Source organism: Epinephelus moara, chromosome 23 (genome assembly GCF_006386435.1).
Source record: "Epinephelus moara isolate mb chromosome 23, YSFRI_EMoa_1.0, whole genome shotgun sequence".
In the NCBI taxonomy this organism is placed as follows: Eukaryota; Metazoa; Chordata; class Actinopteri; order Perciformes; family Serranidae; genus Epinephelus; species Epinephelus moara.
In genome coordinates, this window is record NC_065528.1 from 6,642,259 (window position 1) to 6,664,502 (window position 22,244).

Below are 22,244 nucleotides of genomic sequence, written 5' to 3' on the forward strand. Positions count from 1 at the left end.
TTTAGCCTATCATTAAGTGACAGTGAATCAGGAAATGTTGAAGACACCAGTCAGTCACCTTGTTATTGTACCACACCGACTATTGTTCTGTACTTTATAGCTTTTGGGTGGTGTTGCACATGGCATTCAGTCGTAACCTGAGGGCACAGAATTCAAGCTGGAAGGCTGAAAGGTTATTGTGTGTACGTGTGTTTGTGTGTGTGTAGGGGATAGGAAGAGAGGAGTGGAGAGAGAGAGGTAGTAAAGCTTATCGCATCTCCTCTGGCTGTATTGATCGGAAAGTCGAGCGCAGACATGAAGAACTTGGGTGAGATGAGAGGTTGCGATGAAATGATGCTTCGAATTTCAATGGAGAAGAACAGGCAGCTGTGGGATGTGTGCGTGTGTGCGTGCGTGTGTGTGTGTGTGTGTGTGTGTGTGTGTTGACGGGTAGGTGGTGGTACAGAATTGAGATGAGGAAAAATAAATTGAAAATGAAATCAGATGTTGGAGGATAGCGGTGCCCCTAGGAGGGAGGGAGAGAGGAAATGCAGTGCAGAGTGCCCCCCTCTGTTTGTTAAACCTACAGTATGATCTTTGAGCGCAATTTAATGGCTCAAAGGCAAATTAAAAGTGTATTGGGATTTGGAATCAGCACTTTATTTACTGGGAACGTTTTTTGGGGTTTAGGATCAGAGATTCCACCAATCCTTTGAAGCATTTTGTCGCCGTTATTTCACCTTATGCCGACTTCAAGTTTTACCTTTGGTTTATTTCAATGGATGGGATTTTCAAGCATGAATTTAAACTGGTGACATGCTTCATCAGAGCTCCTTGTAGAATGGTCCAGCCCTGTGTCCTGGTAATTCTGTTTATATACAACTAATTTGAAACAGCAAATACATTTTTGAAAGAAATGTAATGCTGAACAAATTATGATTTTTATTTACATAATGAGGCATGATGGAGAAATGTTGATGCTGAATGTATCAGCAAAATGTTCAATGACAACGCAATGAACTTAACCATTTTCATATGTATAAATGAGCCCTTACACTGCTGCGAAACTCCTTGGGCAGGCGGTCAGTGTAGAATATGGTTGGGCATGGACAGCATATCTAGTTGTAACCCTCTCCTTTTCCATCAGGTAATGTCCTAACTAAGGATAGACCGATACATCGGCCGGCCGATATATCGGGCCGATATTTGAGTTTTTTACGTGTATTGGCATCGGCCGATACGCGCGTGGGTTCGCGGATTTATTTTTCCCTGGCACTTTTTTTCATTTGAAAGTATGTGGTTAAGTTGAACAAAGCTGTTGAATCCTACTGTGTACAGTAGTTGTTGTTTTATTTATGCTTCAGCTTAAATATTTGTTTATTTTATAAAGACATTACTGGAAGATTTAAGAGCACTGAACTCTTTTTTTTTTTATTTGAATGTATAATAATAATAATAATAATAATAATAATATTCTACCTGTTCTACCTCAACTTTCCATCTTGTTTTAGTATTTTTTACTGTTCAGTAAATGTTTCTTATTTTAAACTTGAGACCTGTAATATTTGTTATCATTGTGTCATGTAAATTGAGGGAGCAAAAGCAGTATCGGCCCCAAATATCGGCTCAAGAAAATCGGCAGTCCATAATCGGTCATCGGCTAAGGGTAATGGAAAAAAATCGGTATCGGCATCAGCCCTAAAAAATCCATATCGGNTGTAAATTGAGGGAGCAAAAGCAGTATCGGCCCCAAATATCGGCTCAAGAAAATCGGCAGTCCATAATCGGCTAAGGGTAATGGAAAAAAATCGGTATCGGCATCAGCCCTAAAAAATCCATATCGGTCTATCCCTAGTCCTAACAATCAAAAGACTTCATTTACATTAGGACTGTGTTTCCAGGTGACCTGTCTGTATTTCACAAATGCACCAAATCCAGACTCACAGTGACATTGTGATTTATCTCCAGAGGAGATATGCTAAAGGCTTGAAGAAGCAGTTTGGGAACAGTCTATTACTGATAATAGGTACTATCTGCGGAAGTAGATTTGGAAGCTTATAAGGATTATTCCAGTTTGTCTCCTGCATTTCAGTGTTCAGAGAAAACTTGAAGTTCATGGGTATATTTAAATGAGGAAGGCAGATGTGATCTGTGTTGTTTAAAATGGATAAATGGCTGGAGGATGTTGATATTATAAAGCCAACAGGTTACTGTATAGCTGTCATGTACGCTGACCAGTTCGACCCTCTCTCCGTTCAAGGAATAGACTGCAGGGAGAAAACAGAAAAGAGTGACAAGTTAATGATTGCTAGACAGATGTCAGAGTGGAGGTTTAGATATATGAATATTTTATAAAGTGCTGCTGTACAGGTTAACTCCTCAGATTCTCAAAACAATGATCAAACATATGGTTGCAGCTGTTTCATACACTTTGATTTTAGATCAAACATGCCGGCTGCTGGAAACAACAAACTCCAATGCTCTGTACAGTTAGAGGCACTGCATTATTCTCCAAGTGTGTCTCCACAAGCAAACCTTCCATATTGCATATAGTTATTCTATTGATTGTTTACATAAACTATTGATTAATGCTGCTTTAAAGCTTAGACACAGCTAAAGCTATATGTGTTTACACCACAAGTTAAAGAGGTATCGAGTTGATATAGAAGCTGTAGCAATAAGGACCACACAGTGTAGTGAGAGCATTGTGTGTGGGCATACTTACATACTTAGCACGGATAGACCTCCGCTCCTGTGATAGATGGCCTCTGACATCAGAGGGCGAGTGGAATCATCAGTCTCGTGGCTCATGGATGAACAGCCTCTGGTGCGTATGCAGGTATATGCTGGTCCCCAAAGCTCTGTGGAGCCACAAGTCACACAGGCACCTCCATCAGCTTCAGTCCCCGAGGACAGAGGCATCCTCTGGGGCCAGTCGGTGCTGGAGGTGCGTGCGACCTTCGACGATCAGTCTTGTGCTGGGCTGTCGGAGAGGTATGATTTAACCACTAGCCTCATGGAGAGGTTCAGCTGATATAAATGTTTAGGAAGCTTGGTACTTCTGTGCTGAAGCTCTACAGCAAACTTTCTAATAACTTATGATCTTATTAAAATGCAGGCAACATCTTTGAGGATTTATGAGTTTACACCTGATGCCTCATACTGGCTCAGCAGTCTGTAAAAAGTGAGGCTGTTTTCCAATAAACAGGATGCAGCATGGCCTGTTGCTATTTAGGGTCATGGTAGAGAGACGGGGAAGCAGAGTGCTCAGTTATAGAGACAAAGGACAGGGAGGGGAGAGAGTGGCTGGGGAATAAACCAGTAAGTGACACAATATACTTTTAACCTACCTAAAAGCAAGGGACCTTGTGACCCCTTCAGCTAAAGCTATGGCTTGCGCAGTGCACAAAAGTGCTAAAAGAGCACATTGAAGCAACACATTCTCGCTCTGACCTTGTCATATCGCCGCTTGGTCATGGACTTTCCACACTGACATATGATGGTCAAGGTAGCCTTGATGTGTCTGTTGTTGACGTTCTGGGACGCCATGTAAACTTCAGCTTGTTACATGCATTGTGTCTTTTTAAACTACATTTCTGTTTTCACAGGAAATGTACAGTTTGCATAAAGTCCATGTTTAGCCGACTCAGGCACGTGGTTAGGTTTAGGATTCAAAAGCACATGGTTGGGTTGAGAGAAAAAACAAACAGGGCTTGGCTTTGCATTCATGCTTGAAGCAAACACCGGCCTCCTGGACGCAAGTTGGTTATTGTTGGACCCATCCACTGCCCCTCCTGTGCGCCCTTGGACTTTTTGTCCCTTTTAATTGCGTTGTTGTTCGGCCATGTTTTTTCCTGACATCGTCTGGCACATTCACACACTGATGGTGCCCAGCTGCGTATCACGTCGGCATCTGACACAGAAGTCACTGCCCAAGCCCCAACATTCGATGACTTCGGAATGAGAACGGGTTGCTTCAAACAAATCGTTTCTTCCTGGAAGTGACCTGGGGCGGACCTGGAGACAGTTTCCTAAAGGTATGGATATACACTATATAGAAATAGCCTATCTTCACACCGATGGTCTCATTTGCTGTTGTAGGTCACGCACAGACATCAGCAGAAAAGAGAGACTTTTGCATATCCAGTTAAAACTTCCTTGTAGCGGCTTTAACAACCTTAAAAATTAAAATAAGAATGGCATACATTGACTCTTTCTGCTAGAAATGGATGCAGTCTGTGCTTAAAAAATTGTCTTGAACAAAGCAAAGGAATGGTTCTGAGCCTCATGCCTCACTGAGTGGCACAAAAAACTAATCACTGTTCCACGTACCGTGGTTAAACTTGTTTCCTTCTTTTGTGATAAATATCTGTGTGCTGAAAAGTGACAACACGAAGATTAGTTTCCTCATTAGTATTGCATAATAATAGTTTTATGATACTTGCTCAGTAACACAGGGAACAATCTGAGCCACAAATCAATCCACTATTTAGCTCCAATATGCTGTAAACTTCATTCCCTCTTCTTCCCTGGCAGTGTTTTAAATTAATGTGACACCCTAACAGCATGCGAGTGCTTTGTGCCGGATTTCCTCCTTGTTTGTTATTTATTTATTTTAGGTATACTGGATTTGTTACAGACCATTACCCTGACCTTCAGTACCTTTCTGTGATGCTTTATGGTTGGCAGATGGTGCAGCGGCTCAGCTATGACAGATAAGGTCATCATTTTATATAGCTGTTTTTAACAAGTTAAATGTGTAAATATGACCCCTGTCAGCCTGATGGCAGTTTTGCCAATTTGTGTTGTGCATTTGTGGAGAAGCTATATTTTTATATTCTGAACATAGGGAGCGCATTGTGGAAAATAAAAAGATTTATTCTTACTGTTGTTTCAGGGTCCACAGCATGCACTTAATTTACATCTCTGGCAGATTAACTGGTCACATTGCTTGTAAACAAGACAACAGTCAGCCTGGTAGGTCTATTCCAAATATTGCAAAGCTTATAACTATGGCTTCCTCCTCACAGTTTTGTGATGGCAATTTTAACATCTGCTGTCTGAATAAGTCATTTTTACCTAAAAATCATACCTGCAGGTGGACCAAGTAACATTAGCACTTAAACCATGACTCCAGTCTGCACTGAAAGCCGGGCAGCAGCACAAATGTAATTAAATGCACCCCTTGCTCTCCTTATTGAGATCACAGTAATCAGCACATTACCTAATTATCATCTTTAATGAACAAAGAAAAATACAGTCAGCTCCATAAACCATGAAAAACTGTGAATACCACAATTATCATTTGTTGAAGAGGTTCTTCTCATGTCAGATTAGTTTATATAAGATATTTTTCCCCTTGAGATGGAGGCATCAGACCAACCCTCTGTCCTTATATTTTTAATCATACAAACTGCATGGCCAGCTATATTTAATAAAATAAACATCAGAATTTGGCATCTAATAACATTAAATGATTGATTGTATGCCATACATTGACTTTTAATCTATCTTGTGCCTTTCCTTTGTTATACTGCCACCTGTGGATGCAAAGGGTAATGCAGCTTTAATTAAGTTGAGTTAAGTTTCACTGTCGTTTTTGAGCAGTAGGCGAGCACATGGCCAGTGCTGCAGTTGTTTCATGCTCTGTGTGCTGTGGAAGGACTTTCTTGTGTTTTGAAGCCATCGAAGGCCATAGTCTCTCACTATGCTGGCCTCCCTCTTCGTACGGAAGCAGTTTATCCAGTTAGCCCAACAGTCAAGTTATGTTTGTCAGTAAAGAATCAAAGACAACGCAACCCTATCGGTCTGAGACTCTTTTCTGAGCATTCTGGATTGTTGGGCTAGCTGGATAAACTGCTTCCGTATGAAGAGGGAGGCCAGCATAGACGTAATGGAGAAAACGTTCCTTGTGGTAATGATGGTCATTAATCAAGGGTTAAATCAATGGCAACCTTAACAATACTTAAAAAATCCTAAACTGATGCAACCTGTAAAAAAACCCAAAAAGGTGGCATTTTTGCCTTTGACAGTGTAGAGAGAAACATGTGATCATACCTCTGCCTACCTCTGCCGAAGACGTGTCCCCGGATAGTAGCAACAGGCTAAGCCTAGCGTTGGGAAAATGTTAGGGAGGTCAAGAGCAAGTTGTGCTGTTTACAGCTCCACTGACAATCGAGCTAAACCAAATCTGTGGCTCAAACAACAGCATGTTGAGCATTGACAAAAAAGGGAAATGGATTTTTTACTATCTGCAATTGTACAAGTTTTATCGACAACAAAAAGAAGACGAATTCAAGTTGTGACTTGGTATCTGAGGCCACTGCCTCAAGTCATCCTCCTTGCCCTCGATAGTAGCAGAGGAAGGATCATATTCTCGTGTTTATATCTTATGCTAAGTTGTGTTCCCACATCATTTATTTCCATAGGTGTGGACTCAAGTCACAAGACTTGGACTCCGGTCAGACCTGAGTCACAGATTTGATAACTTCAATCAAAGACAGAATCTTGACTTGGACTTCAACACCAATGATTTGTGATTTCAGCCTTTTGACTTAAAAGTAGAAAATAAACTTAAAGGGATAGTGCACCCAAAAATGAAAATTCAGCCATTATCTACTCACCCATATGCCCAGGGAGGCTCAGGTGAAGTTTTAGAGTCCTCACATCCCTTGCGGAGATCCCAGGGGAGAGGGGGTAGCACTATCCCTTTAATACCTTCCCCAAAGCACACAGATGAAAAAGTGTTTTTCTAAAAAGGATGCCATGAATCAATTCATTACTCTATTTCCTGATCCAAAGTAACATTAAGACAATTTATTTCCAGCAAATTGACACTTGATTTCCCAATACAACTTTGTTTGAACCAAACTAGCATTACATTACTGTGTGTACAAAAACTAGGCAGCTGTCAAGAAAAAATGAGAGGCAAAAACTTCCAACAAATTTGTTTTAATTAAGTACAAAAATAGAAAAACATTTATGATTTTTGTGATTTTATGTGTTATTATATATGTGTATATGTATAAAACTCAAAGCTTAGGACTTGCAAAATAATGTGTTGCCCACAGCAAATCAGCAGCCACTGAAAGCATCACATAGTGAAGAGGACTTTGGGGAAGCAGTGACATGAGCCAAAGTCTTTCCAGTTTAGCATTTGTACGATAGTGAAGTGCTCCTGCTGCCACTACAACTACTACTATCACTACTAATAACCATAATTATAATAGATGTAACAATGATTTCATAATTTATTGACATGAAGAACACACAGGAAGTAGCAGACAGATGACAATTTGTATTTAGAATGAATGAATGTCACAAATGTGAAAGGATGAATGGAGGAGATCAGACCTAACGAGCTTACCAATAAGCACTCTGGGTTTAATTGGAGTCAATGGTCATGTAAACATATTGAAAATCAATGTGTGCCCTCCAAAGTGGAGGGTGTCTACACAGTGTGTGCAGTCATTCTGATGGGTGTATGGGTTAACTGAGATGACGTTAAAAGCCTTGGAGACAGATGCCTGGCTGGGAGCAGATTGTCTGATTCACTAAGCTGCTTCAGACATGAGGACAGGGGTCATATTGCTGCATTTACTATACATACAGCTTTACAATAGAATGAGTGGTCTTGCATTTAATGGTAGTTACACATATAATCAGCTAATAAATTATATAGCTTTTCATATATCTTACGAAAATATACAAACCATGGATTGTACAATATCTAACAAATTTGCACCAAATTTAGGTGAGGTTTGGGAAAGCAAAGTTACGTAGGTTAGGTTCACGAAAAGACCCATGGTTGGGTGTTGTCACATGATGTACTTAAGGTAAAGTTACACTCTTAACAATGTATTTCACATCAAGTTATGTAAGTTTGATTTAGGAAAATAGAGTTATGGATGGTTGGGTTTAGGAAAGGAAACATGGTGACAATGCATAATAATATATTGCTTTAAGATGTATCTGTGCAGTGGAAATAACTAGTTCTCTCACTGTAGAAGATTAATATTGTTTGTGCACAGCTATGAATAAATAAATATTCACAAACTAAACCTAAAGTCATCTCTTTAATTGGTGTCAAAAGCATGTGATTTATGACAGCATGACACACAAAATGAAATAAAAGATTGAAGATATGACAGCTGATTGGAGGAGATATCCAAAGACTGAAATGTCATTGTTAGCTTAGCTTCATTATGGGACCACCATGATTTAATTGGGTAAAAAATGATGGATAACAACCATTTGATGAGATATGATATCCAAACAAAGGTTTGGCTGTGAGGGATAAAATTGGACAGCATGCATGATTAGAAATAGGACAATGGGTTTGTTAATTTGATTTGGCATGGAAAGACAAACTCCTCTGCGTCACTGGCTTTCAAGAGATGGAATTAGGCACATGTGATCTCTAGTAAAAAGATGGAATTAGATTCGCCCCTGAAAAAAATGTATTCTGTCCTTGCATTGGCTTTTGAAAGATGGATTTTGCTCCTGTCATTAGACTCGTGCAACTCTTATCAGACTTTAAAGGCTCTTTGCATCAGTGGCTGAATGTGCATCTTACCCTGCCAGTCTGATAAATAAGTCCAAGGTAACTTCCTTTAACAACAGACAGGTATACATGTAACTTCACTGACCACCAGAGCATGCACTTTCACCAACAATGATTTTTTTTTTCTCCAAAAACTTGTCTACTAATGAGCAGCTTGCACTTATCTCGTTTTGTGAGAGAATGATACAGGTAAATTAATTGGATGGAGCACTCTAATGTTGGTGAAATTAGTCAGAATGTTTTCAGATAATAAAGGGAATAGACTAGACTTGATGTCCATGCAGTGCAGTGCACCCAGAAATGAAGCCATTTCTGGCAAACAATGGTGGCCACATACACATACATTTTTATGTTCTCTTGCATCCCAAATGCACCCCTACCCCACCCACACCCCAGAGGCAATCTTAGATCATTAGATAATAATGCATTTTTAACTGTATGGGGGAAGAAAGTTACACTGGATCTCTCTTTGGGAGCTTCTATTCTATTAAGCAGATTTCTGTTTTTATTTTTTGCAGGGCAGCCCACCTCCCAAGGACCTGTGGCTGTCCCCAGCCTATCCCAGGCTCAGTATGGAGAATCCTTTCCACAGGCCACCAATATGAGGGATTAGGATGCAACACTGCCACCCTGTGGCCAGCCGAGTAGCTGCACCGCACTGCTGTGAGTTCTGCAGGCTTCTGCTGCCTTCTCTCAGCCTTTCGTGAAAGCTGCCATGGTCTGCTGTACTGAGAAAAGTGCTGCTACCTAACAGGTGAGTCAGTTTTATATCCATCTTCTTTCTGTTGATGGAAACAATCGCACTGTGTAGGCTGTTTGGTCTGTAGATTTCTAAAAACTTGGACTGTTCCCAGCTTCACAATAATGCAGATTTTATTGATATCAGTATCAATGGTGATTAAATTATAGTTTTTATTAAAGGAGGTGACACTGTTGCAAACTGAGCCAAAGAGCATTTTACCCGCCACTAGGTTAAATCACTGCCCTAATATATAAAATGGATGTTTAAAATGTTTGCATCCCTTGATAATGATACGTATAACCTTTACATAAATTGCAGTAGACATGCACTACTTCTACAAAGCATCGCCAGCTCCATGCTCCACACTGCCCTCTGCTCCTTTTTATAATCTCAAAATTATTCTTTTTTTAACCTTTAGGATGCCTGTAGGCACGTGATGAATCAAGGGTTTACTGTTTACGTTAAAATATTACCTTGGGGGAAACCATGCGAGGTCTGCTTTTATGAGACTCACCCTGATCTGTTTAGTATCCCACAGGCAGTTCTCATAAATGCCTTTAACACGTTTAATAGTAGATGGCAGCATTGATTTATCAGGGCATATTCTCACCAAAGAATCCATTTTGATTATATACAGTGCTAAATTGTAAAGAGACAGATTGCAAATAGATGTTTTAACGAGACTCTAAGGCCCTATAGGAATAGTGACCCAAAAGAACGTGATAAAAAATCATAAGTGATTTTCCCTTCAATCATTTTACTTGGTTTTAAAGACATGAAATCTCAGAGTTGGAATAGATATATGCAAATCCTCCCAACTCCATGTTGCTTAAAGCTGAATTTTGACTTGACACGTCTCTACAATTACACTTTGTCGGGGCATAGTTGAGGTACACTCTTAAAATATTCATGAATCACTTTTTTTGAAGCATGAAACATCATTGTGCTTCACTCTCTTTTCAAATTTGGATTTTTATCCACAAACAGTGCATAGCTCAAGGGGTTATCTCCGCGTCTGAAAAGTGAAGCCAATGCAGAAATGCCTTAAACCTGCATTCTTTCTAATGGCCAGCAGGGGGAGACTTTACTGGCTGAAAGAAGAAGTCAGATTGTATAGATGTCTATGAGAAAATGACCCTACTTCTCAATTAACCTCAGTAAACATTCTCCCTAATGAGTTTATGGTCTCACTTGCTTGTTCAATATAACATGATGTCCATTTTGTAAATTATGGTCCCATTTAGAGTGAAATAGATGATGAAGCAGGATATGCTTTAAGGTGTGGCTACCTTGTGATTGACAAGTTCCTACCACAGCGACCAATCAATCAGGATAGAAGCATAACTCCTATCTTGTTTAAATACGATCACTCTAGGCTCCAAAGAACCAAGATGGCGACAGCCAAAATTCCAAACTCGAGGCTTCAAAATGGTAGTCTACAAACTACGTTATGTCACGTCATCGTGGCTATGTCTACCTTTTTTTTTAATATACAGTTTTATGGTACAGCTAACTCTTAACTTTGAAATTACAGAATCTGATTTGAGTACTGAATTGGCCTTACCAACCTGAATCCTTTGAAATCCCTAACCACATAAACAACCTAACTATGCTGATGCTGTTTGAAGATATGAGTTTAGAGTGGTAGCCTAACTAATGTTCACAACCTGTGGCTAAAATGAAATAAAGCGTCATTACGAAATGTGGATAGAATCTGTATGTGACACATTGTAATAAAAAGTGTAGACCACTTTGGCACATCATATTATGTCTGGATGTAGAAATAATACAGGGATAAGCTGATTTGCTTTCTTTCCATGGGTAAGATGAAAATGTCATGTCAATGTGCTGAGTACTGAGAGTTAGGATGTGGTTAGCCTAGTTTAGCATAAAGATATACGACAAGAAGAGGCAGCTACATGCAGCTTGGCTTATTCCAAGTCAAAAAAATATGACAACACATAATTTGTGATTTCAGTTACATGTTGGAAATTACTGATAAGATGTGTTTGTGTGAATTCATTACATTTAAGCCTTTTTGCATCAATGGTTAAAGAGAATCACTGCCCAGTTCATTAAGAATGACTCATAGTTTGTGCTACATTACTCATGAAGCAGTTTTACTGATGTCATTACATTAAATTTGTCAACATCCTACCTCTGACATGTCTCTCATAGTAATGAGCAGTGGTATTTACCTACTAAAGGAGGGCACCCTTGAGTCAGTAATACTGTGTGGACTTATGATACATGGACTCGCACAGTGTACAAACTTGTCCACAATACAAATCTTTTAAAGCCTGCATTATTACAGTTATTACCACCTAAGCATTGGACGCATTTTGAAATCCATTTTTCTTCGTAAATCTGAAAACACGAGGAGGCCAGAGGCTGGGTGACTAAAAGATGATGAACTACACAATATGAATCATTACAGATAAATAGCATGGATGGAAAATAAATCTGTTTATATCTGAGAGGTGTTCTCCATCAAATGCCCCCCTCAGTCTGAGTGGGAATGATGTCGCTTCATATTTCTCATCTGTGGCATGATGTGATTTGATTTCACCAACAATACAAGAAGAAAACAATTTGGTGCAAATTGGTGTGGCGCCGGACGGCCAGCTGCTTGTTAGGGTTCATGTGTGATGTACGGGTGATGGAGAGAGCTGGGAGCCTGCAGGAGGCTGAGCTCAGTAGATTCAGCATCACGCTGCAGTGAAATGGATCATCAGCCTGGGGTCCCATTCTTCTACACATTTACTCAACAGGGTCTCCACGCTGAATCCCAAATACCAGCAGCTGCTGCAGTGGGGTCTGGCTACGCTTGCTCCAGTGGTTTTATATTATATATGTGTCCTATATATTTTCATCACAGATGTGTTTTGTTGAAAAACCTCATGTCTTGGACTGACAGTACATCCTATTCTGACAAGGTAGCTTTATAGCCATGCCAGCAGCATGGATGACAATGTCAGGCAGTCTACCACTTTTGTCCAGACTGAAATCTCTACAACTACAAGATGGACTGCCAAGGAGTTTTGTTCAGGAGGATGAATCCGACGCTGTGTCTCAAATTGGATACTTCTGTACTTAACTCGCTATTTTGAATGTATGAGTGCATTCACACTGTGAAGTATGGCAAAATGTAGTGCACTATGAGTACCCAAAATGTTGGACACTTCTCACCCTCAATGGTTGCCATGTTGCCGACATAGCGGAGGGGGCAGGACCACAAACCCATTTCAAACTCATGAAATGATGGTTAAGAAGACTACTGCAGTGAACATTTCTATTCAGTAATAATTTGGTACTACAAACCATAACACGAATGCTCATGTTAGCTTGCAGGCTAGCTAAAATTGTTGTCCTCCCCATAGAAAATAAGTATTAGATTTGTGGTCAGATGCATGACAAGCTGTAAATATTCACAAAATGTGGCAGATATCATTAACTCAGTAGATCTAAAGTGAATACAGAAGATGCTAAGTGAGCAAACAAACAAATGTTGTCAAATGTTGGCAATAATGGCAAAAATATTAGTATTCATAAACAACTCTGTCGCAAATTCAAACACTAGAGTGTAAACCTCAAATTTGTGATGTCGTAGGGCAGGGGTGACTAAACTTTTTTGAATTGGGCCAGATGAGATAATATGAAAATACCTGAGGGCCAGCTGCTTCTCACATCACATGGGTAATTAAAAGAAAATCACATTCAAACGGGACAAACAGAACTGTTTTCGCAACACAATCCATTGCAGCGGTATGAAATGCTGCTGGATGACGTGAGGTTGAAATGCTGAAGGTAACGATGTAATAAAAGGGGCAGGAAAGTCCCCATATGGTGGGTTTGGAGTGACGGTGGATGGGTCCAACAAGCCTTGGACTTTCACCGAGGAGGTTGGTGTAATTCCCGTATGAATTAAGAGTCAAACCATGGTGTTATTTTCTAAACCTAACCCTGTACTTTTGTTGCCTACACCTAACTGTGCTTTTGCCGATGTCCTGGCATTGGTAGGGTCATCTCAGAACGTCAACAGCAGATGCAGGAGGATACCTAGTGTGTAATATGTAGATGTGAAGGCCATTGACCAAGTGGCCATACATAAAAATGAATTGCTTCGCAGCATCAATTGCAACCACACCTGGCATTCATTTGTGAAAACGTGTTGCCATACCCTGATAGTAAAAAGGACTTTGTACTCTCAAAGCTTTCATACACTCAACACGTGATGTAACACCACACATCATAAACAGAAATGCAGCATAAGACTGTTTATTTATGTAATTCACTTCAGTTACAAGCACTCGCTTCATTTCAGCTCAGTGTGAGAGTCTTGCATTTCCTATGGTGCATGGTGTTTCACCACGGGCGGTGGAGAGACAGACGGCTGTCTGTCACGCTTAACATGCCACTGTAAGTATCGCATTCCTGAGAATGACATGGATGCCAGGTCACGGTGACCTTGACCTTTGAGCCCTTGACCACCAAAATCTAATGAATTCATCCTTGAGTCCAAGTGAACAATGTGGCTAAGTGCCAAATTTGAAGAAATTTCCTTGAGGCATCCTTGAGATATTACGTTCGCAAGAATGTGATGAACGTATGTACCTGTAGACGGACAACCCGAAAACATAATGCCTCCGGCCACACTTACCTGCAGCGCGGAGGGATAATAATTGCGTATATAATATAAAAAAAATATGGTGCTTAATGTTGTGTTTGAGCAGTTAATATGTGCTTGTCAATTTGTACTATCTAAGAAGAAGGTGGGATCTTAGAATGGAGTGGCCCCAAATTTCTGCACTGCCATATTCCTTCTTCTAGCAAGTAAGAAAATAAAAGGGGGTCTTGGGAATTTTCAAAAATCATTCAATTAAGTCTTCTTAGTGGGCACTGTAGAAGTCAAAAAACATTTCTGCTTTCCACTTCACCCGGCACTGGATTACAGAAATACTAAATTCTCTTCTTGCCTTTTATCTAAGTTGCTCAAATGTCTAAAATATGAATATTGAATGAAGGCTTTAATTTTTTCCACAGCTTCTTTAAAGATTGAATCAAGGTGGATTTGGTGCAAATAGTGTGTGCAGGAAAAACATTTTATGTGCACCACAGAGCAGAAATATTCATCCAGAATCCTTCACCTCTGGCAAAAATGTTAATGCTTTCATCTTGTGTTGTTGCTACAGGAGACGTACATGTATGTCCATGAGCACTGCAGCTATAATGACAGATATTCCGCTGGGGTTAATTGAAAACATGCCGACCTGACTTTTGATGTTGAGAATTGAAAATAGGCGTTAATAACTGGTGTAGCTGAGTGGCTCTCTCTTTCATGTTGGCATGGCTCTACGTGTGACAGTCACCAGGGTGCTGACTCTACATCAGTTTTGCACGTAGCATGCACAAGATCTGAGGCAAATTTCATTAAACACGGCTGAACTTTAATCTGAGCTCCTGTGTGGTGGTGTATTGTAAATTGAAGCAGACATTTAACCACAGCTGATGTTGAAGCAGCTGCAGAGATGGAACTTCTCACCAAATCATCAAAAGACTCTCTGGCTGATTAAAGAGATTAGAAGCTACTCCCTCAGCATTTAGAGGTTTGATTTTGATAAAATTCCCAACACAACAAAAAGTGAAGTTTTGATATTTCTTTGAGGGTGGGTGATTGTTTCTGCTCAGTTACAGCAGCATCCTGCTGTCCTGTGAGGCACAAATGCGTGTTCTCTCAGATGAGCTCCGTGCAACATGAGGGTTTGACCTTAGCAGCCAAAAGCACAATGGACCCCAAACTTTTGCAAACATAAATTTGCAAACAAATGTGCACAGTGCAAATCAAAAGTAAACTTCTATACTTCTACTATGGTTAAAGCTTAATTTCAAAACCAGCTCTCTGATGGAGCTAAAAGAGTCATCACAGAGCTTACTGGGTTTGCTGATGTAGCATCTGTTATTTACACCACAGTAAGGGTCAGGAACTTGTGAGAGACAGATGAAAAAGTTTTGTCTAGGCTGCCTACAGAGACTGGACTTTTTCACAGCATATTCAGAGGACATGTAGCTAGTGGATCGTGAGGAGATGTTTGCTGTATGTGACAAAAACTTTTCAAGCTTAGGAAGACTTAGAGAGCCTTTAATTTGTACAATTAAAGCCCTCTTCATATAGGACTGATATTACTTAGGGACTTATAGTTATTTGTAATAATTGCAGAGGTTGTCTTTGAGTTGATTCTGCATGAATCTGCCATGTCTGTAATTTGTCAAGTAAAATTCCACAACAAATTTCCGACCAAAAACACAGAGGTCATGTGATAATATGAGCCCGATGCGAAGAATTTGGGATTTAGATTGTGTTTTTTATTTACAAGGCTTTCTGGTTCCCCTTTTATCTGCCTCTTTACTGGTCAAAAATTGTATAACTTGCACTCGCAATTATATAAATCAGTGTTTTAAAATTATTTTGGATGCAAATTCAGGAGGCTCGACTTGCTACACAGCATGAAGACCCATTCGCAGACAGAGCAAGCTCAAAAATTGTCAGAAGAGCATCATTTATGCAGTAAGAGAGGGTGTGTGTAGGAAGGGTAATATCTAAATCACATGACGTCCCCTGGTAATGCCAGTCTTGTATAAATTGGGTTTAAGAAATGTAGCAGACACCAATTAGCCATGATGATATTATATAAAGACCATTGTTCCGCACTTAATGGCTTTTGGCAGGTGTCACTACTGGCATTCAGTCGAGACTGAGAGCACAACAACGGAACCGGAGCAAGAAGGCTGTTGGATGTGTGTTTGGATGTCTGTGTGTGGGAAAAAGAGGAGTGATGTGTCAGGGGAATTAGTAAAGCTTCTTTTCTCCTCTGGCTGCATTGATTGTGAAGCTGAGCACCAACAAGAAGGCGAGATGAGAGGTTGTGATGAAATGACGCTGCAGATTTTAATGACTGTGTCTTGGCAGAGGTGGTGGTGAGATTATGGAATGGGGAGAAAAGGAAAAAGAACGGAAAAGAATGGAATCAGATGTAGAACTGGGGGAAAAGGAAGAGGTAAAAGAAAAAGGATGGAGGAACCTCTTGGTGGTCAGTGTGGTGCAAGAGACAGCTGAACTGACTGTGAGTGATTGAGATAAACACAATAGGACTGACTGTAGACATGCGGCCCATGTCATTCCTGCTACAGCATATTTTATATTTGGACTAACTAACTAACTAAAGGACTGACAAGACTAACCAAGACGGTTCCGGCTAGTTTTTTAGGGACCTTGGCCGAAGGACGAAGTCCCTATTGTTTTTGGTGCGTTTATTCTTCAGTCTTTCTACTGCCGTCTCCTAAAACCCAAATTTGACCCCCTAAACGTGCTCAAAAACTCACCAAAATTGGCACGCATGTCAAGACTTGCAAAAGATTTGATAAAATGAAAAAATTATCCCCAAAAGTGCCAGTGGGCTCTCTAGCACCACCTAGACACACTAAAATGGCCACTGCGGCCTGTAGGAATGTCGTAGAAAGATTAAACCAAAACTGGCTTGTTCGTCTCATCAAGACCTAAATCACGTGCTGACCTAAATCCAACAGGAAGTGAGCTAGTGCCTATGAAGGTAACATGAGCAAATGTGGAGAAATTGTCAGCTGTGAGCTAGAGTGGAGAGGGGTCTAAAATCATCTAAAACTTTTGTCCTTAACTGTCTACGTGAGCTGGAGGCCGAAACGGCGGGAGTCTGAGTTCCCGCCCAACACTGCTTGCAGCTTTAATTTTCTTTTGAGTTTGAACAAAGATTGCTTTACTGTGAGTTAATGAGTCAATTAAGCTTGCCAAAGTTTGGTGAAAGAGAGAAACTTAAACTCAAAAATCATCATATCACATACCATATACCCCAGTGAAATTCTAGGTAGGTATGAAGGTATAAAAAATCAGATACCACCCAAGCCTATTGTGGATCACTGTTTTCATTGTTCAGGGTTTATTTGTTCCCCTCCTGTCTCCTTGCTTAATTTGTATTTTCCCTGTCCTGACACATACAAATAGTATGTCTCCCATAGTTGTGTCTTGATTCAATTTCCATACTGCAGATAGCACTTTAGCATTCTTATGGCTCCATTTGCATTAGCACTGTGTTTTCAGGTGACCTGTTTCATAGGTGCTACAAAGCACAACTCAAGGTGATGCTGTGATTTATCATAGAGAGAGCAGAGGAGATAAGCTAAAGGCTTGAAGAAGCAGTTTGGTAACAGTCTATTAAATGATAATGGGGACTATCAGGGGAAGGAAGTAGATTTGGGGATTATTTCAGTTCATTCTCTGCATTTAAATGTTCAAAGAAAACTTGAAGTTCTCTAAATTATAGTGGCCTAAAGCTAAAGAGATTGAACTCAAATGAGGAATGATACCACTGGGAAACACTGAATTAACAAACTATCATTGGGAAGATGGTGTATGTGATGGACTTCCGATTGTACTTTCAGAAATGGAAAATCTCATTGTGGAGATGTCAGTGGACAGACTGGTAGTCCATTTTAGCACAGGGACTCAGATTAACTTGCTTGCCAGTGTTAGCTACTACACATTTCAATGTCACCTGGGTTCCATCATAGCTGTACAGATCCACAGTGGTGATATTGTAAATGGTTGATGGTTGAGGTAATGTTTTTTTGCTTGCCCAGCTTGTTGCTATGGGACTCAACCTTTTAAGAAAGTTACATGAAACACTTGTGGGGTGGAGTGCACCAACAGGTCTTTACTAAGCCTGCAATCTGGAAATCCATCGGTAAAAAAAATAAATAAATATATATATATATATTTTTCTTCCTTTACCTCTGGAGGCACAGCCCGGAGTTTTTCGACTAACGGAAGGGAAGGGGCCTCACGCCCTTCACTTCCGGCGGTGCCCCCAGGGAATCGCCGTGTTTACAAATACTACGGGTAGAAAACCAGCAGAGTTTAGCTATATGTCACATTTTTCACGTCACCATATCACCGTGTAGACTAATCTGATGTTTGTTAAGTCTATAAACACAATGATTGAACAAACGTTACTATTTCCGTGTGCACGTTAACATGGTTATCGTAGATTAGCTGGGCTAACCGTTAGCTGTTAACGTTAGCCGTTAGCGGTGTCTGTAATAACCATAGACTGTATAAAAATAAAGTAATAACTCAATAAACGGTCCGTGAATAAAATATTTTTTCCAGCGGATATCTTAGTTACAACATGATTGAGCTAGCAAAGCAGTTTTGTGTTGCTATGTGTGGTATTTATTCAGTTATGGGAAATCACAATGTCTAGAAAGCATCAGTGGCTGCTGCTAAAAGGGACAGTTAGCAAAGGTAACATCAGGACGTTATCTGTTTAAAGCCTCCCGTTGTCAGATTACGACATGAAACTACTCCAGTTCGCTCAATCATGTTGTAACTCAGACATCTGCTGGAAAAAATTTTTTCTTTTCCACATTGACGACATGGCGTTTTGGGTGGAGCAGTCGCTATGGACGCGGAGCTTGCTGTTTCTGTAGGTACACAATTCCTGGGGACACCTGTACGTCTCGGCCGCGTCCCCTCCATTGTGATTGGCTAAAGCACATCATCGTTCAGACTCAAAGCCCCGCCCTTCCCCCCTCTCTAGTCGTCTTTCACACAGGGCTGCCGACAGATTCTACAATGTAGATTGCAGAATCTGTCTTGAGAAATTACTAAGCCTGGTCCTAACTGCTAAGTTGGTCTATGTTAAGACCAGTCTTGAAAATGGACTTGGTGTTAGTTGCGCCATCAAACTTAAGCCTAGGCTTAACTACGAGTTAGAAGAGTTAGAACCACAGCAGAATCTGAGTGGACTGGACCGAAGTGACATTTGCAGGTAAGTTAATATTTTGCTGCTTAATGTGCTGCAGCTGACCAGCTAATTAGCTAGCTACATTAGCATTTTTTTTTTTTTTTTTTTTTTTACTAATTGTTTGGTCGCTCGTTCAACAAACCAAGATGGACAAGGTGTGTTCATGTTTGTAAGTTAACTAGATGAGACCTTGGCAGGAAAGCTAATGTGGTATTTGTGTGTGTATTAGGCTGCAGATACATACAACGGCCAAGATTTTGACTTTACGCCTGCTCCTGACTAGGCATAAGATTTCAGTCTCAGTCTTAGTGAGTAAAAGATTAGGTCTAGATGATGCAACCAGCATAGCTATTAGGTTGGCCTTAGAACGCAAAGTTCCTACCGAGTTAGCTTGAGACCAGGCGTAAGCCCTATTGATGCAACCACCGCCCCCTCGGCTTGGCGTACCCAGAGTAAGTAAGGTCGGGGTACCATTCAGTCTAGTGTGATCTCCTCTCCTTACAACAGAATGTGGACAGCACGTTTGAAGAAATTTTCATCAATGTAGAATTTTAATGATGGCATACCATGTCTTGTGAAATCCTCAAGGTTACACATTTATGGTGAGTGACAAGGTTAGATGCATCAAATGGGGGCCATACACTTTAGTGAACAGAGCACTGAATGTGGGCATATGTACAGCACAGTTAGATCTCTGTTCCTGTGATGGATGGCCTCCAACATTAGAGAGTGGATAGAGTCATCAGTGTCATGGCTCTCTGGGCCTCAGGGGTTGGGGTGGGTCCCTGAGATCCCTGAGGCATTGCGGAGCCTCAAGTCACGTAGTCACCTATCAGCGATTATCCCCTAGGACAATGGCATCCTCTGGGCTTCGGAGGGCTGGAGGTGCCTGCAACCTTTACCCATCTCTCTTGGAGCTAGCCTAATGGAAAGATGAGATGACAGCTCAGCTGATGCAGGTTTTAGAAGTCTTTTTTTTGTCGTGGTTTTTTTGGGTATGAGTGTGCATGCTTATTTTATATCTTTAAAATATTACTGTACTTCTTGGGAAAGGATTACTGGGAATCAAAATTTTCCACTTACAATAATGCCAGAGACAAAGAAAAGAGAAAACAAAGGGGAGCATTCAGCCAGCGGTAGACTCCCTGTATCTTCATTTAAATGCAGGACAGCATCTTGGAGGATTTATGAGTGTACACCTGATGCCTCATACCTGCTCAGCAGCCAGTAAAATGTGAGGCTGTTTACCAATAAACAGGATGTAATGCTGCCTCCTGCTATTTAGGGTTGTGGTAGAGAGACAGGAGGAAAACAGAGTACTTAGTTATGGGGAGGGGAAAGAGTGGATGGGGAATAAATCAGAGGCCAGAGACAGTAACAGTAAGGTGACAGAAAATTCTACGTAGAACCTTGAAGGAATGAAATACCAGTTTGATCGTTATGAGAAGACTAAGCACAAGTGCACATACATACCAATTTCATCTTGAATCCGTCTTAAGATGGACCTGCCATGACTCTGCTACCAAATCTTGTTTTCCCAAGATAGTTGGGCATTGTATCAGTGTTTACATCTTCATGCTCTATGGTGTGGAAGTGCCAAGAGGAGAGGTGTAGGAGAAAGAGGAGGAGTTTGGGTAAAGAACTAAGCATGTCTAGTGTCTCTGGTGAGCCAATATGAGCCCACATGATTAAGCAGCCAATACAAGTCCATCACAGGCTGTATCAACCCTCATATCCCTTCCAAGCTCCCAAGCGTTGTTGTACAAAACCTACTGATGACATTTAAATGTTGGTTACTGTACATCCATAAAAACAAGGGGAAAGAGATGAAATAGAAATGGAAGACAAAGTAATATCTGAAACTCCATTGTTACCTTAATTGATCCAACTGTATACTGTAACTAACTTTTTCCCTTCACATTCATGTTGAGAGTAGCAGAGGACTTTGAAATTGATATGTGAAAAACACAAATTCATTCATAAAAAATCACCAGAATGTTTTTAGAAGAAATATCCAGTAAACAGTACAAAGTCAGCCTGGAGACAACATTTGCAAACAACCCATGAAGCTAACACTAGCTTCAATAGCTAGATAGGTGAAGCTGATAAACTCTGCCAGCAACAGTTGATGGTCACTGGATAGAAAGAAGAAGCCTGGAGAATCCTGCTTTTGCATCTGTGCTAAATTAAGGACCCACTGTTTCAATGATTATTGAGAACTTCAAGTGTTAAGTTTGCCACAGTTATTGTAAACAGAGAGGCGTAGCAACATGAATGGTATTAAAGGGTTGACATTGCAGTGATTTCTGGCGTTAGATACCGACAAAAAAAGTCAACTTTTCACATCAGCATAATAGAGTGAAATGTTAGTTAAGTTAAGGGGACTAAGGTCCGAGTAGGGTCCAACAACCACCAACTTTCACCTGGGAGGCCGGTGTTCACTTCCTGTATGATTGTAAAGCCAAACCCTGTTCTTTTTTCTAAACCCGACCATGTGCTTTTGTTGCCTAAACCCAACTATGTGCGTGTTTTGGTTAAACGTAACCATGTCCGTTGATGTATGCAAACTGTAAATTTCCTGTGAAAGTGTATTTTGAAAACACACAATGCATGTAACAGACTAAGGTTGACATGCTATCCCAGAACGTCAACAACCAACGCCCCCTGGATACCTTGCATGTCATATGTCGACGTGGATAGTCCATGACCAACAATGATATGTGACACGGTTGGACTGAGAATGTGTTGCACAATTATCTTGTGTTAATCATATTGCCACCTTTCACTACAGTTTTAATGTCTATGTGTGTTACAGGCATTTCAAAAAAGATTTAAATGTCTCTGTTTTACTCAACCTTTCTAGGTTTCTGTTGACAAAATCGCTTTAGTTATTAACAGGAGGCATTTTATTGTGAAATATTTTAACAACCGTGTTGTTGGCGATGCAGCGGCTTGCAAGCTCCATAAATGAGTGCAGTATCGGCTTGTAATTGTGGAAATAGTAGTTATAGCAGCAGGCAGCTCTGAAGCAGCATTGCAGCAACAACGTTGTCTGCGAACATGGCAAGGATGCGAGTCGCACCAATTCAGCAAAGTAGTCGTCACACACTGCTCACGCAGGCAG